A 16779-nucleotide genomic window follows, 5' to 3' on the forward strand; every position below is an offset into this window, starting at 1 on the left:
TTAGCTTCACCAATGAACGCATATAATTACACTAAATTGCAATGTGGAAAACAAACAGTTCGGCCCAACCAGTCTGTCCTGATCTCCAGTGTTCCATCCCTTCATAATTTTAAACCCCTCTATCAAATCACCCCATAATCTTCCTGTTGTAACAATAACATCCGCAATTTTTTCAATCTTTCATCGTATTTAGATTTCCTCATATGGGATAGCATCCTAATGAATCTGTGTTGTACACTCTCTCTTCCCTTAACATCCTTCCCATAGTGTGGTCTTACTAAGATGTTCCACTTTGACTGTATTTTTTAGTGCACACAATTGTAGAAAAGTCCATTTGTGTTGTTGATAAAAGGACAAGAGCGGACTATAGAGTTGGGCACTGGTCTCACTCTGGTCTGCAAATATACTATTTGCACAAACCTCTGTCAAGTTGCCTTAGATTTCACTGTGACGGGAACAGCAATCTGTCCAGTTTCAAGTTATAACATTTCTATGCTCTGTCCTTTCATTTAAATTATAGCAAGGCCAGAGCTTTGGGGTTTTCAAAATGGAAGCCATGACTGCTGCTGTTGTCAATGCATTCTTTCTCTTTTTAGCTTGAGCACTGGTAGACAAAGCTAATATACACTTCTAACTGGAGGCACTGCATATTAATGACAAAGTTAAACTGGTTTCTGTTAACCCCATACTCTGACCTCTCTGTGCAGAAAAAACATTGGCAGGTTATATATTTCAAGCTAAACCTCATCAGTTTTAGGCTGACATTTCAAAACAGTATTAAGGGAATGCTGCACTTTTACTGAGGCCCCACCTACCTGTTCCAGTGGACATAAAATATCCTGAAGCACTATTGAAAGGCCATCGTTCCTGGCCTCAGCCAACACCATCATTTATCTTATTTGGTTTATTGTGGGACTTTACTGTGCACAAATTAGCTGTTTAGCCTATAAACTTCATAAGTACTTTGGGATATCCTGAACATGTGAAAGAGACTAAGGGGCCAAAATTGCCCTCCGCCCTGAACGGGGCGGATAATTCAAATTAAATGAATATTCTCCACCCGAATCCATGGGGTGGAGAATAGAGGGAAATTGTCCTCGTTTTGTGTTTTAATTAGTTGTGGCGGTGTTTGGGGTAGCTGAGGGGTAGAAGTGTGTTCGGGGTGGGGCAGAAGGCGGGCGGTGTCACCAGCAGCAGGACATGCCACCTCGCGCTGACACATAGCCAACGTCCCTCCCCTTCAGTTAAAGGGGAGGGCCGCTGCGAGCTCTGCAGCCACTTTAGTGCCGCCCACTAGGCTACCAGGGAGGGCTCCTTTAAGGGCGGTCGCGCCGCCCAGCCACTGGCAGCTTCCCGCCAGGAAACGTTGTCGGGGGCGCTGAGCGGCGGCTGCTCCGCTCCCACAGGGCAATTTCCCTCATGGGGCAGACAGTGGTCGCCGCCGTTGGTAATGCTCAGTGCGTGACCGATGGGTCGGAAACATGGGCAGGGCGGAAACCCATTTCTGCCGTCCCCGGCCTGGGGGCAATTTTGGATGGGTCGGCCCATCTTGCTGACCCCGGTCGGAAAGGCCAATTTCGGCCCCTATATAAATCCAAGTACATTTTTCTTTTTGTGCTGTTGACCAACCATTTTTAATTAAAGTGGTATTGTAGATGTATCCTGAAACTCCTGCAAGGCAAGTAAGGTGGTACTGCAAACAATATAGCTTTGATGTAGCTTCCAAAACCGTCTTTACTATTTTTAATGGCTGTATTTGATTGTTCCACTTTCAAGTTGATACTCAGTTATCAGGCTCCCTAAATGGCACAGCTGCTTACCAGATAAACTCACTGATACATAGAGAACCAGAGCCAGGAAGGCCCAAGCTCCATCCTGTTGCCAGGGGGAGTGTTGGTAAGGACATGACAACTGGTGTCACTGCCTCGGAGTTAGGGAGGGAAAACTAGTTTGGAGTCCTTGATTCTCATACCATTCGGGTGTTGGAAGTGCAGGTGATTGACAGTCACATGGGTGACAAACTGGGGAGCCACAGTGCAACAAGAGATATGGGCCGTCAGAAGAGGAGGAAATAAAATTGGCGAGAAAAAGGGAAGCTGAAATTAGCCTGCCCAATGAATTTATGAGGAAATGCTCTAACATACTACAGTTACACATGCCAGAGAGGTCCCAGGTTTATTCCCTGGTCTGTGCTGATCCTAGGGAGCGTTGCTGTAGGGTCATCACAATTTTCCTTCATGCACTTCGGCTCAAGAGGAAAATAATTGACCAGGGTTCCCACTGCTGATTGCTATTTATTGGAAGTGTGTGGACGTTGAGTCGTGGACAGGACTGGCTCAATCAACAACAAATTGCATAAGCAAAACAGAAACGTAGAGATTAGGGGGCCGAAATTCAGGTGCACCAGAAAGCTGGCGCACCTATGAGTTTTTAAACTGGTACTCACCGCTGGAACTCTTGGTGCAGTGAGTAGATCCATTTTCAGGACTTTATACTTTTTTTTTGAAGTCCTACAAGAATTGGATCATAATGGGCTCTGGCATTAGACTCAAAGCTGACTGGCTGAAAATGGGTCGATTGGGCCATCTGCCGCTGTCAATCAACATGGTGAAGTCACAGCGCGTGTTCGTCACCACGCTCTCTCCCCTCCATTAAAGGGGAGAGATTCGAGCATTTTTTAACTTTGGCCACTGAGCCAACAGGGAAGGTTTCGGCTGGACCAGTGGCCTGGCACTCAAGAGGGGGTGTCAGGCTGCCTGTTGGCAGCCCAGCCAAACCCGGGAGCAGTGTTTTGCCGGCCGTTCGGCAAGTCAGCGGGCAAAAATTCTTCCATTGCGGCTGCGGCAGTGGGCCCTCCCCTTTAAGGGCGGCTGTGCTACCGGGCCGCACACAGTCTTCAGAGAGTACACCGGCAGAAATACCTGCCGGGGGCACTGCGCAGCGGGGGATCGACAGATCAAACTGAAAATGGATAGGTATGTATTTATTTTATTTTAATTTGGTGGTGCATCTACTTGGGCAGGATGGGATCCAGGCCAAAAAATCCCCGACCTGAATTTAGTGGGTTGACCCCAAATTAGCGGCCATTCGATTTTTAGGAATGGCCACCGCAAACAGGCATTAACGGTTCTCTTTGAGATCCTGAACTTCGGCCCCGAGGAAGAGTGACTGAAAGCTTGGTCAAAGGAATGGGTCCTGAGAAGAATTTTGGAAGTTTCAAGTCATGTTTGACAAATTTGCTGAAGATCTTTGAAGATGTAACGAGCAGAGTGGAAAAGGGGGAACCAGTGGATGTGCTGTATTTGGATTTCCAGAAGGCATTCGATAAAGTGCCACATGAAAGGTTATTGCACAAGATAAAAGTTCACGGGGTTGGGGGTAATATATTAGCATGGATAGAGGATTGGCTAACTAACAGAGAACAGGGAGTCGGGATAAATGGGTCATTTTCTGGTTGGCAAACAGTAACTAGTGGGATGCCGCAGTGATCGGTGCTGGAAACTCAACTATTTACAATCTATATTAATGACTTGAATGAAGGGACTGAGTGTAATGTAGCCAAGTTTGCTGATGATATAAAGATGGGTGGGAAAGCAAATTGTGAGGAGGACACAAGAAATAGACAGGCTACGTGAATGGGCCAAAATTTGGCAGATGGATTATAATGTGGGAAAAAGTGAGGTTATCCACTTGGGCAGAAGAAATAATAATGCAAATTATAATTTAAATGGAGAAAAATTGCGAAGTGTTGCAGTACAGCGGGACCTGGGGGTCCTTGTGCATGAAACACAAAATGTTAGTATGCAGGTACAGCAAGTAATCGGGAAGGCAAATGGAATGTTGGCCTTTATTGCAAGGGGGATAGAGTATAAAAGCAGAGAAGTCCTGCTACAACTGTACAGGGTATTGGTGAGGCCACACCTAGAATACTGTGTACAGTTTTGGTCTCCGTATTTAAGGAAGGATATACTTGCATTGGAGGCTGTTCAGAGAAGGTTCACTAGGTTGATTCCGGAGATGAGGGGGCTAACATGAGGAAAGGTTGAGTAGGTTGGGCCTATACTCATTGGAGTTCAGAAGAATGAGAGGTGATCTTATTGAAACATATAAGCTAATGAGGCGGGCTCGACAAGGTGGATGCAGAGAGGATATTTCCACTCCTAGGGGAAACTAAAACTTGGGGGCATAGTCTCAGAATAAGGGGCCTCCCATTTCAAACTGAGATGAGGAGGAATTTCTTCTCTCAGAGTGTTGTAAATCTATGGAATTTTCAGTCCCAGAGAGCTGTGGAGACTGGGTCATTGAAGATATTTAAGGCGGCGATAGACAGATTTTTGAGCGATAAGGGAGTAAAGGATTATGGGGAGCAGGCAGGGAAGAGGAGCTGAGTCCATGATCAGATCAGCTATGGTCTTATTGAATGGCGGAGCAGGCTCGAGGGGACAAATGGCCTACTCCTCCTCCTATTTCTTATGTTCTTATGAGATGGACGGTCTAAGGAGAGAGTTCTAAAGAGTAGGACCAAGTGGTCCTGCCACCACTTGTAGGATAAAAGGAAGTGGGAATGCACTGAAGACTGAAGTCATAGGAGTACAGCATTCTGAAGAGGATGCAGGACTGATAAAAACTGCCGAGTTGGGGTGCGAGAAGGCCTTAGAGGGATTTATTGACTAATGGCAATGGATTTTCGAATTGGATACATTGGATGACATAACCAGTATAGATCAGCAAATATGGGAGTGGGAACGGGACTTAAAGTGGAACAGGATAGGTGCGGCAGAGTTTTGGACAAGTTGGAGTTTACTGAGAATGGGAGGCCAACAATGAGAATATTCAGTAGCAGCGAGCCCGAGGTTCAGGGTGGAGGCAGGCAGTGTTGTGGAAGAGAAAGTTAGTGATCTTCGCGATAGATCGGCTGTGGGGTTTAAAACTCAGCTTAACGTCGAACATGGAACATAAAATTAAATCTATTTGCAAATATTCGTAGGTTCACACATCAAAAATGGCCATTTAACGAGATTCAAATACGGCCAATAGAACCACACCCCGTTGATAGTCGCTCCCTTCAGGGGAGGGTAGGTTGGGGAGAACATTGGAGGAAAGGGAAAACCCACAATGAACAAGCAGCAATATCAAAGTTTAATTTTTTGGTTATCAAGAGTATTGTTGACACTGCAAATTGAAATAGTGTACTATTCATTCCCCAGTCCTGAAATTGACTATTTGAGCAGCAAAGAAAAATTGGTGACATTATAACATTAGGGTAGGTGCAAAACACATGTTCGCTTATTTAACTTTACACAAAACCTACACGTTCAAAGGTCTGAGAGTGTAATTTTGTATCAGCTTGGTTTGGGGTCAGTTTGAGGCCCATACCAGGACTTGACCTCTGAACCCAAGCTGACAAACAGTGAAAAGTTACAGTATCAAACATCTGCCTGTTCCAATGGGTCAGATGGTAGTTCAGCATGCTGTGACAGTACAGTATTTGTAGAGGTTAACGGAGTTCTTCAGTGTACTGGCCAACGTTCCTCCTTCAATCAACAGCGGTAAAAAACAAAAATGAGCATAAAATTAATTGCTGTATGTGGGACCTTCCTGTGCACAAACATGACTGTCATGGTTACCTACATAACAATAAGGTGCTATATAAATGCAAGTACTATTTCACTATTTGGTATGGTGAGTGGTAAAATTGATCTGCCATCACCCACTGACCAACCTTTCCCTGTACAGGTCCGCCATGATCTAATTGAATGGTGGCGCAGGTTCGAAGGGCTGAAGGGCCAGATACCGCAGGCTCGATGCTGCAGAAACCCTAGAGAGGTATAGAAAGTGCAGAGGTGAAATTAAAAAGGAAATTAGGAAAACAAAGAGAGGGCATGAAAAAATAAAGTAAAATCAAGCAAAACCCAAAGATGTTTTATAAATACATTAAGAGCAAGAGGATAACTAAAGAAAGAGCAGGGCCTATTAGCGACCATAAAAGTATGTGTGTGGATGCAGAAGACGTGGGTATGGTTCTTAATGAATACTTTTGCATCTGTTTTCACAAAAGAGAGGGGCGATGCAGACATTGCAATCAGGGAGGAAGGGTGGGAAATATTGTATGAAATAAACACAGTGAGAGAGGAAGTATTAAGGGATTTAGCATCTTTGAAAGAGGATAAATCCCCAGACCTGGGTGAAATGTATCCCAGGCTGTGCTGGAGGACTGCTAATGTTGTACCGTTGTTTAAAAAGGGTGAAAGGGATAGACCAAGTAATTACAGGCCTAATCTAAGTGGTGGGAAAATTATTGGAAAAAATTCGTGAGAGACAGGATAAATCTTCATTTAGAAAGACATTGATTAATCAAGGACAGTCAGCATGGATTTGTTGAGGGAAGGTCATGTCTGGCTAACATGATTGAATTTTTCGTGGAGGTACTAAAGAGGATCGATGAGGGTAATGTGTTTGATGTAGTCTATACGGATTTTAGCAAGGCTTTTGATAAGGTCCCACATGGCAGACTGGTCACTACAGCAACAACAACTTGTATTAATATAGCGCCTTTAACGTAATGAAAAATCCCAAGGCGCTTAAGGAGAAATTAGGGCAGGTGACCAAAAGTTACAGTATCAAACATATCTGCCTGTTCCAATGGGTCAGATGGTAGTTCAGCATGCTGTGACAGTACAGTATTTGTAGAGGTTAATGGAGTTCTTCAGTGTACTGGCCAACGTTCCTCCTTCAATCAACAGCGGTAAAACAAAAATGATGAAAGAGAAGTGGAGAGGTTTAGGCAGGGAATTCCAGAGCTTGGGGCCTCGGCAACAGAAGGCAGAGCCACCAATGGTTGAGCGATTATAATCAGGGATGCTCAAGAGGGCAGAATTTAAGGAACACAGACATCTTGCGGGGGTTGTGAGGCTAGAGGAGAGTACAGAGATAGGGAGGGGCGAGGCCATGGGGGGATTTGAAAACAAGGGTGAGAATTTTGAAATTGAGGCATTGCTTAACCGGGATCCAATATAGGTCAGCGAGCACAGGGGTGATGGGTGAACAGGACTTGGTGCGTGTTAGGACAAGTGCAGTCAAGTTTTGGATCACCTTTAGTTTACGTAGCGTAGAATGTGGGAGGCCAGCCAGGATGCATTGGAATAGTCAAGTCTAGAGGTAACAAGAGTATGGATGAGGGCTTCAGCAGCGCATGAACAAAGACAAGAGCGGAGACAGGCGATGTTACGGAGGTGGAAATCAGCGGTCTTAGTTATGCTGCGGATGTGTGATCAAAAGCTCATTTCATGGTCAAATACGACACCCAAGGTTGCGAACAGTCTGGTTCAGCCGCAGACAGCAGTTGGGGAGAGGGATGGAGTGAGTGGCTCGGGAACGGAGTCTGTGGCGGGGACTGAAAACAATGGCTTTGGTCATGAAAGTAAAAGCCCATGGGATCCAAGGCAATGTGGCAAGTTGGATCCAAATTGGCTCAGAGACAGGAAGCAAAGAGTAATGGTTGATGGGTGTTTTTGTGACTGGAAGGCTGTTTCCAGTGGCCCATAAAAGGCCCAGTAGTCGGAAGAGCGGCAACATCGGAGGAGGAGCAGTGAGTCGAGGGGTGGCCCTTAAAAGGCCCAGCAGTCAGAGGAGCGCTAGCATTGGAGGAGGAATGGTGAGTTGAGGGGAGGCCCATAAAAGGCCCAGCAGTCAGAGGAGGAGCGGTGAGTCGAGGGGAGGCCCATAAAAGGCCCAGCAGTCGCAGGAGGAGCGGTGAGTCGAGGGGAGGCCCATAAAAGGCCCAGCAGTCGGAGGAGGAGCGGTGAGTCGAGGGGAGGCCCATAAAAGGCCCAGCAGTCGGAGGAGGAGCGGTGAGTCGAGGGGAGGCCCATAAAAGGCCCAGCAGTCGGAGGAGGAGCGGTGAGTCGAGGGGAGGCCCATAAAAGGCCCAGCAGTCGGAGGAGTGGCAGCGTCGGAGGAGGAGCCAGCTACTGCAGCTGCAGCAGGGAGAGAAGGCAACAAAGAAGTAAAAAGAAATTGAAGTGTGACGTCATAGCCAAGGGGATAAGTGATTGGCTGGTGATTGGTGAGTAGTTTTTCTTCTTTTTCTTTTCCTTATCAGTAAGAAACCTTTGGTGTTGTTGCAAAATTAAGTTAATTTAAGGGTTAAGTCAAGGCAGACCCATGTCATGCTTTCTCCTGTGTTATGTGGGAAATCAAGTGTACCTGACTACTATGTGTGCAGGAAGTGTGTCCAGCTGCAGCTCCTGACAGACTGCATTACAGCACTGGAGCTGCGCATTGATTCACTCTGGAGCATCCGCGATGCTGAGGATGTCATGAATAGCACGTTTAGTGAGTTGGTCACACCACAGGTAAAGGTTACACAGGCAGATAGGGAATGGTTGCCCATCAGGAAGAGCAGGGGAAGGAAGGTAGTACAGGGGTCCCCTGTGGCCATCTCCCTCTAAAACAGATATACCGTTTTGGGTACTGTTGGGGGAGATGGCCCATCAGGGGAATGCAGCAGTAGCCAAGTTCATGGCACCGTGGGAGGCTCTGCTGCACAGGAGGGCAGGAAAAAGAATGAGAGTGCTATGGTTGTAGGGGATTCTATTGTAAGGGGAATGGATAGGCGTTTCTGCGGTCGCAACCGAAACTCCAGGATGGTATGTTGCCTTCCTGCTGCAAGGGTCAAGGATGTCTTGGAGTGGCTGCAGGGGGATTCTGGAGGGGGAGGGTGAACAGCCAGTTGTTGCGGTTCATCTAGGTACCAACGACATAGGTAAAAAATGGGATGAGGTCCTACAAGCTGAATTTAGGGAGCTAGGAGTTAAATTAAAAAGTAGGATCTCAAAGGTAGTAATCTCAGGATTGCTACCAGTGCCATGTGTTAGTCAGAGTAGAAATAGCAGGATAGTTAAGATGAATAAGTGGCTTGAGGAATGATGCAAGAGGGAGGGATTCAAATTCCTGGGACATTGGAACCGGTTCTGGGGGAGGTGGGACCAGTACAAAACAAACGGTCTGCACCTTGGCAGGACCAGAGCCGATGTCCTAGGGGTGGGTGTTTGCTGTTAAACTAATATGGCAGGGGGATGGGAATCTATGCAAGGAGACAAGAGGGAAGTAAAATGGGGGCAGAAGCAAAAGATAGAAAGGAGAAAAGTAAAAGTGGAGGGCAGAGAAATCCAAGGCAAAAATTAAAAAGGGCCACATTACAGTATAATTCTAAAGGTACAAAGAGTGTTAAAAAGTGTGTTAAAAAGACAAGCCTGAAGGCTCTGTGTCTCAATGCAAGGAGTATTCATAATAAGGTGGACGAATTAACTGCGCAAGCAACTATTAACGAATATGATATAATTGGGATTACGGAGACATAGCTCAAAGGTGACCAAGGCTGGAAACGCAACATCCAGGGATATTCAACATTCAGGAAGGATAGACAGAAAGGAAAAGGAGTTGGGGTAGCATTGCTGGTTAAAGAGGAAATCAATGCAATAGTAAGGAAAGACATTAGCTTGGATGATGCAGAATCTGTATCGGTTGAGCTGCGGACTCAAAGGGCAGAAAATGCTAGTGGGAGTTGTGTACAGACCACCAAACAGTAGTAGTGAGGTTGAGGATGGCATCAAATAAGAAATTAGGGATGCATGCAATAAAGGTACAGCAGTTATCATGGGCGACGTTAATCTACATATTGATTGGGCTAACCAAACTGGTAACAATACGGTGGAGGAGGATTTCCTGGAGTGTATTAGGGATGGTTTTCTAGACCAATATGTCGAGGAACCAATGAGAGAGCTGGCCATCCTAGACTGGGTGTTGTGTAATGAGAAAGGACTAATTAGCAATCTTGCTGTGCGAGGCCCCTTGGGGAAGAGTGACCATAATATGGTAGAATTCTTTATTGTGATGGAGAGTGACACAGTTAATTCAGAGACTAGGGTCCTGAACTTAAGGAAAGGTAACTTTGATGGTATGAGAAGTGAAATGGCTAGGATAGACTGGCAAATGATACATAAAGGGTTGATGGTGGATAGGCAATGGCAAACATTTATAGATCACATGGATGAACTTCAACAATTGTACATCCTTGTCTGGAGTAAAAATAAAATGGGGAAGGTGGCTCAACCATGGCTAACAAGGGAAATTAGGGATCGTGTTAAATCTAAGGAAGAGGGATATAAATTGGCCAGAAGAAGCAGCAAACCTGAGGACTGGGAGAAATTTAGAATTCAGCAGAGGAGGACAAAGAGTTTAATGAGGAGGGGGAAAATAGAGTATGAGGGGAAGCTTGCAGTGAACATAAAAAGTGACTGCCAAAGCTTCTATAGATATGTGAAGAGAAAAAGGTTAGTGAAGACAAACGTAGGTCCCTTGCAGTCAGAATCAGGTGAATTTATAATGGGGAACAAAAAATGGCAGACCAATTGAACAAATACTTTGGTTCTGTCTTCACAAAGGAAAACACAAAGAACCTTCTGGAAATACTAGGGGTCCGAGGGTCTAGCGAGAAGGAAGAACTGAAGGGAATCCTTATTAGTCAGGAAATTGTGTTAGGGAAATTGATGAGATTGAAGGCCAACAAATCCCTAGGCCTGATAGGCTGCATCCCAGAGTACTTAAGGAAGTGGCCCTAGAAATAGTGGATGCATTGGTGAGCATTTTCCAACATTCTATTGACTCTGGATCAGTTCCTATGGACTGGAAGATAGCTAATGTAACACCACTTTTTTAAAAAGGAGGGAGAGAGAAAACAGGGAATTATAGACTGGTTAGCCTGACATAGGTGGTGGGGAAAATGTTGGAATCAATTATTAAAGATGAAATAGCAGAGCATTTGGAAAGCAGTGACAGGATCGGTCCAAGTCAGCATGGATTTATGAAAGGGAAATCATGCTTGACAAATCTTCTAGAATTTTTTGAGGATGTGACTAGTAGAGTGGACAAGGGAGAACCAGTGGATGTGGTGTATTTGGACTTTCAAAAGGTTTTTGACAAGGCCCCACACAAGAGATTAGTGTGCAAAATTAAAGCACATGGTGTTGAGGGTAATGTATTGATGTGGATAGAGAACTGGTCGGCAGACAGGAAGCAGAGAGTCGGAATAAATGGGTCCTTTTGAGAATAGCAGGCAGTGACTAGTGGCGTGCCGCAGGGTTCAGTGCTGGGACCCCAGCTATTTACAATATATATTAATGATTTAGATGAAGGAATTGAATGTAATATCTCCAAGTTTGCAGATGATACTAAGCTGGGTGGCAGTGTGAGCTGTGAAGAGGATGCTAAGAGGCTGCAGAGTGACTTGGACAGGTTAGGTGAGTGGGCAAATGCATGGCAGATGCAGTATAATGTGGATAAATGTGAGGTTATCCACTTTGGTGGCATAAACAGGAAGGCAGAATATTATCTGAATGGTGACAGATTAGGAAAAGGGGAGGTGCAACAAGACCTGGATGTCATGGTACATCAGTCATTGAAAGTTGGCAAGCAGGTACAGCAGGCGGTGAAGAAGGCAAATGGCATGTTGGCCTTCATAGCTAGGGGATTTGTATAGGTGCAGGGAGGTCTTGCTGCAGTTGTACTTTGCTGCCGTTGGGCCTTTGTGAGGCCACACCTGGAATATTGTGTTCAGTTTTGGTCTCCAAATCTGAGGAAGAATGTTCTTGCTATTGAGGGAGTGCAGCAAAGGTTCACCAGACTGATTCCCGGGATGGCAGGACTAACATATGAGGAGAGATTGAATCGACTGGGCTTGTATTCACTGGAGGTTAGAAGAATGAGAGGGGATCTCATAGAAATATATAAAATTCTGATGGGATTGGACAGTTTAGAGGCAGGAAGAATGTTCCCGATGCTGGGCAAGTCCAGAACCAGGGGTCACAGTCTAAGGATAAGGGATAGGCCATTTAGGATCGAGATGAGAAGAAACCTCTTCACTCAGAGAGTTGTTAAACTGTGGAATTCTCTACCGCAGAAAGTTGTTGAGGCCAATTCGTTAGATATATTCAAAAGGGAATTAGATATGGCCCTTACGGCTAAAGGGATCAAGGGGTATGGGGAGAAAGCAGGAAAGGTGTACTGAGGTTGAATGATCAGCCATGATCTTATTGAATGGTGGTGCAGGCTCGAAGAGCCGAATGGCCTACTCCTACATCTAATTTCTATGTTGCTATGTTTCTATGTTCCGCAGGGCTTAGTACTAGGTTCCTTGCTTTTTGTGGTATATATCAATGATTTGGACTTGAATTTAGGAGGTATGATTAAGAAGTTTGCAGATGATAGAAAAATTGGCCGTGTGGTTGATAATGAAGAAGAAAGCTATAGACTGCAGGAAGATATCAATGAACTGGTCAGGTGGGCAGAGCAGTGGGAAATGGAATTCAATCCAGAGAAGTGTAAGGTAACGCATTTGGGGAGGGTTAACAAGGCAAGGGGATTCACATTAAATGGTACGACACTGAGAAGTGTAGAGGAACAGAGGGATCTTGGAGTGCATATCCACAGATCCCTGAAGGTAGCAGGACAGGTAGATAAGGTGGTTAAAAAGGCATACAGACCTTTATTAGCTGAGGCATGGAATACAAGAGGTTATGCTTGAACTGTATAAAACACTAGTTAGGCCACATCTAGAGTAATGCGTGCAGTTCTGGTCACCACATTACAGAAAAGATGTGATTACAGTAGAGAGGATACAGAGGAAATTTACGAGGATGTTGCCTGGACTGGAGAATTTTAGCTAAGAGGAAAGATTGGCGAGGCCAGGGTTCTTTCATTTGGAACAGAGGAGACTGAACGGCGACCTAATTGAGGTGTATCAAATTATGAGGGGTTTAGATAGATTGGATAGGAAGGACCTATTCCCCATAGCAGAGGGGTCAATAACTAGGGGGCATAGATGCAAAGTAAGTAATAGGCAGAAACCTTCATAGCATTTAAAAATTACTTAGATATGCACTTGAAGTGCCATAACCTACAAAGCTATGGACCAAGAGCTGGAAAGTGGGATTAGGCTGGATAACTCTTTGTCGGCCGGCACGGACACGATGGGCCGAATAGCCTCCTTCTGTGCTGTCAATTTCTATGGTTCCTGTTTCTATGTTTCCATCAAAGTGTTTGGCAAATGTGATGAGCTAATTATCACATCTGTTACTCCAGCTGGTCCAGACACAGGTGAGGAGTGTTGGATTAGAGCCTGGTGCTAATTAATGAAATTCCTCTCCTCTCCAAAATAACATTTATAAAAAGAAAGACATTTATTTATATCCCACCTTTCACAACATCAGGACATCCCAAAGCACGCTACAGCCAATGAAGTACTTTTGAAGTGCCGTCACTGTAGTAAGTGCGGCATCCAATTTGCACACAGCAAGCTCCCAGAGCAGCGATGTAATAAAGGCAAGTTAATCTGTTTTAGTGATGTTTCTTGAGGGATACATATTGGCTAGGACCCAGTGATAACGCCCCTGCACCACTTCGAAATAGTGTCATGGGATCTTTTATTTCCACCTGAGACAGCAGACAGGGCCTCGGTTGAACATCTCAACCAAAAGATGGCAGTGCAGCACTCCTTCACCACTGTACTGTGTTCACGTCTCTGGAGTGTGAAATGAATGCACCCTTCTGACTCACAGACGAGAGTGCTGCCAACTATATATATATATATATATATATATGTGTGTGTGTGTGTGGAATCAGGGTACCGTTAAATTTTCAAAAATACAATTGATGTACAGGTCCATTAAGCATAAAGGGATACATTTTCCGGGTCCGTGCAGCAAAGCAGGTCTCCAGTCGTCTTGGTTAATCCTTGCTACTGGACCAAGACCTAGCTCTGTCAAACCTGTGTGGTGGCTGGTGTGTGACGGTCACCACACGTTAAAAATATCCAAGCACAGGCATCTTCCACCCGTCAAGATTTAGTTCGGACCTGGAATTTTAGGTCCATCATTGAAACAACTGTGAACTTTTTGATGTGGAAGCAAGTCATCCTCTGTTCGAGGAACTGTCTATGATGAATGATGATGACATTTTCCGGGGTTTGACTTCTACGAAAGAAAACTAGCAAAATAAACTGAAATAAGTCAATTCGCCATGGACTAGTCACTGGAACTCGCAATGAGACTGAGTGGATTCTTTATTGTTTCTGTGTAATTTTATTCTAGATAAAAAGAATTGCTCAGCACTGCTTCTGCACAAAATGTCAGTGATTTCGTTCAAACTGGTTGTGCTCATTTGCGATTAAGTTGATAACCTATTTAGCTGCTAGCCAATACAAAATGTTCCCAGCGATATAATTATTCAAATATCAGTGCAACAATAAATTGGTTACAATGTTGCCTTTAACTTGCTACCCAGCGAGAGACTTCTTGCAGCCCGAAGAAGCTGAATATTGGTCAAATCTCTAAAAAGAACAGGCTTTTACGTCGTGCTGCCCAGAAGTGTACTGTAGAAAGGGAAGTTTTAAAAACTTTCGAAGTTTTTAAAACTTCCCTTTCCATCAGACATTACATAGGATCACATAGGATATACGGCACAGAAACAGGCCATTCGGCCCAACCAGTCTATGCCGGTGTTTATGCTCCATTCGCGCCTCCTCCAGTCTTTCCTCATCTAAATCTATCGCCATAACCTTCTGTTCCCTTCTCCCTCATTTGCTTATCTAACCTCCCCTTAAACACATCTATACTATTTGCTTCAACCACTTCCTGTGGTAGCGAGTTCCACATTCTCACCACCCTTTGGGTAAAGAATTTTCTTCTGAATTCCCTATTGGATTTCCTGGTGACTATCTTATATTGATGGCCTCTAGTTATGGTCTTCTCCGCAAGTGAAAACATTCTCTCTGTATTCACTCTATCAAAATCTTTCATACTTTTAAATAACTCTATTAGGTCATCCCTCAGCCTTTTTTCAAGAGAAAAGAAACCCAGCCTGATCATCCTTTCCTGATATGTATACCCTCGCATTTCTGGTATCATCCTTGTGAATCTTCTCTGCACCTTCTCCAGTCCCTGAATGAAATGCATTGAGACATATGAGAAATGTTAGTCCTGCCTTTTGTTTGCAGCTCTGTTCAAATATCCATTTATCTGACATCCTGCATTCGCAGTTATGGAGAGACGACAGCATTGAGCCCCTTCCCATCCTAGTGTCACTGAGGCCAACTATCACACTCACTCTACCATTACCATAAAGCCAGGGGACCAACCCTGATTCAATGAGGAGTGCAGAAGAGCATACCAGGAGCAGCACCAGGCGTACCTAAAAATGAGGTACCAACCCTGGGGAAGCTGCAACACAGAACTACATGCATGCTAAACAGTGGAAGCAGCATGCGATGGACAGGGCTAAGCGATCCCACAATCAATGGATTAGATCAAAGCTCTGCAGTTCTTCCACATCCAGTCGTGAAGGGTGGTGGACAATTAAACAACTTAACAGGAGGAGGAGGCTCCATGAATATCCCCATCCTCAATGATGGAGCCCAGCACGCAAATGCAAAAGACAAGGCTGAAACGTTTGCAATCATCTTCAGCCAGAATTGGCAAGTGGATGATCCGTCTCGGCCTCCTCCTGAGATCCCCACCATCACAGAAGCCAGTCTTCAGCGAATTCGATTCACTCCACGTGATATCAAGAAGCGCACTGGATCCAGCAAAGTCTATTGGCCCCGACAATATCTTGGCTGTCGTGCTGAAGACTTGTGCTCCAGATCAGAGAAGGTTAACTAGGTTGATTCCTGGGATGAAGGGTTAGACTCTCACTTGTTGGAGATGGTCATTACCTGGCACTTGTGTGGCGAGAATGTTACTTGCCTCTTATCAGCCCAAGCCTTATGAGGAAAGCTTGAGCAGATTGGGCCTGTACGCATTGGAGTTCAGAAGAATGAGAAGTGATCTTATTGAAACATATAAGATTCTGAGGGGGCTTGACAGAGTAGATGCTGAGAGGATGTTTCCCCTCGTGGGGAATCTAGAACTAGGGGCCATAGTTTCAGAGTAAGGGATCGCCCATTTAAGATGGAGGTGAGGAGGAGTTTCTTCTCTCAAAGGGTTGTGAATCTTTGGAATTCTCTACCTCAGAGAGCTGTGGAAGCTGAGTCATTGAATAGATTTAAGGTGGAGATAGACAGATTCTTGAACTATAAGGGAGTTGAGGGCTATGGGGAACAGGCAGGAAAGTGGAGTTGAGGTCAAGATCAGATCAGTCATGATCTTATTCAATGGCACAGCAGGCTCGAGGGGTCTACTCCTGCTCTTATTTCTTATGTTCTTAGAACTAGCCATGCCTCTAGCCAAGCTGTTCATGCACAGCTACAGCACTAGCATCTACCCGACAATGTGGAAAACTGCCCAGGTATGTCCTGTCCACAAAAAGCAGGACAAATCCAATCTGACCAATTACCGCCCCAGCAGGCTACTCTCAATCATCAACAAAGTGATGGAAGATGTTGTCAACAGTGCTGTCAAGTGGTACTTGCTCACCAATAAACTGCTCACCGAAGGTCAGGTTGGGTTCCCCCAAAACTATTCAGCTCGAGACTTCATTACAGCCTTGGTCCAAACATGGCCAAAAGAGCTGAATTCCAGAGGTGAGATGAGAGTGACTGCCCTTGACTTCAAGGCAGCATTTGACAGAGTGTGGCATCAAGGAGCCCTAGTAAAATTGAAGTCAATGGGAGTCAGGGGAAAACTCTCCACGGTTGGAGTCAAACCTAGCACAAAGGAAGATGGTAGTGGTTGTTGGAGGTCAATCATCACAGCCCCAGGACATTGCTGCAGATGTTCCTCAGGG

General features: G+C 45.1%; 1 protein-coding gene across 2 annotated transcripts in view; it reads left to right on the top strand.

Annotated features, from left to right (window-relative positions):
• The window catches only part of LOC139266916 (protein lin-28 homolog B-like), a 295351-nt gene that overhangs the window by 145692 nt on the left and 132880 nt on the right, over nt 1-16779 (top strand). The gene's annotated exons all lie outside the window — the stretch shown is intronic.

The sequence above is a fragment of the Pristiophorus japonicus genome, chromosome 7 (genome assembly GCF_044704955.1).
Source record: "Pristiophorus japonicus isolate sPriJap1 chromosome 7, sPriJap1.hap1, whole genome shotgun sequence".
NCBI lineage: Eukaryota > Metazoa > Chordata > Chondrichthyes > Pristiophoridae > Pristiophorus > Pristiophorus japonicus.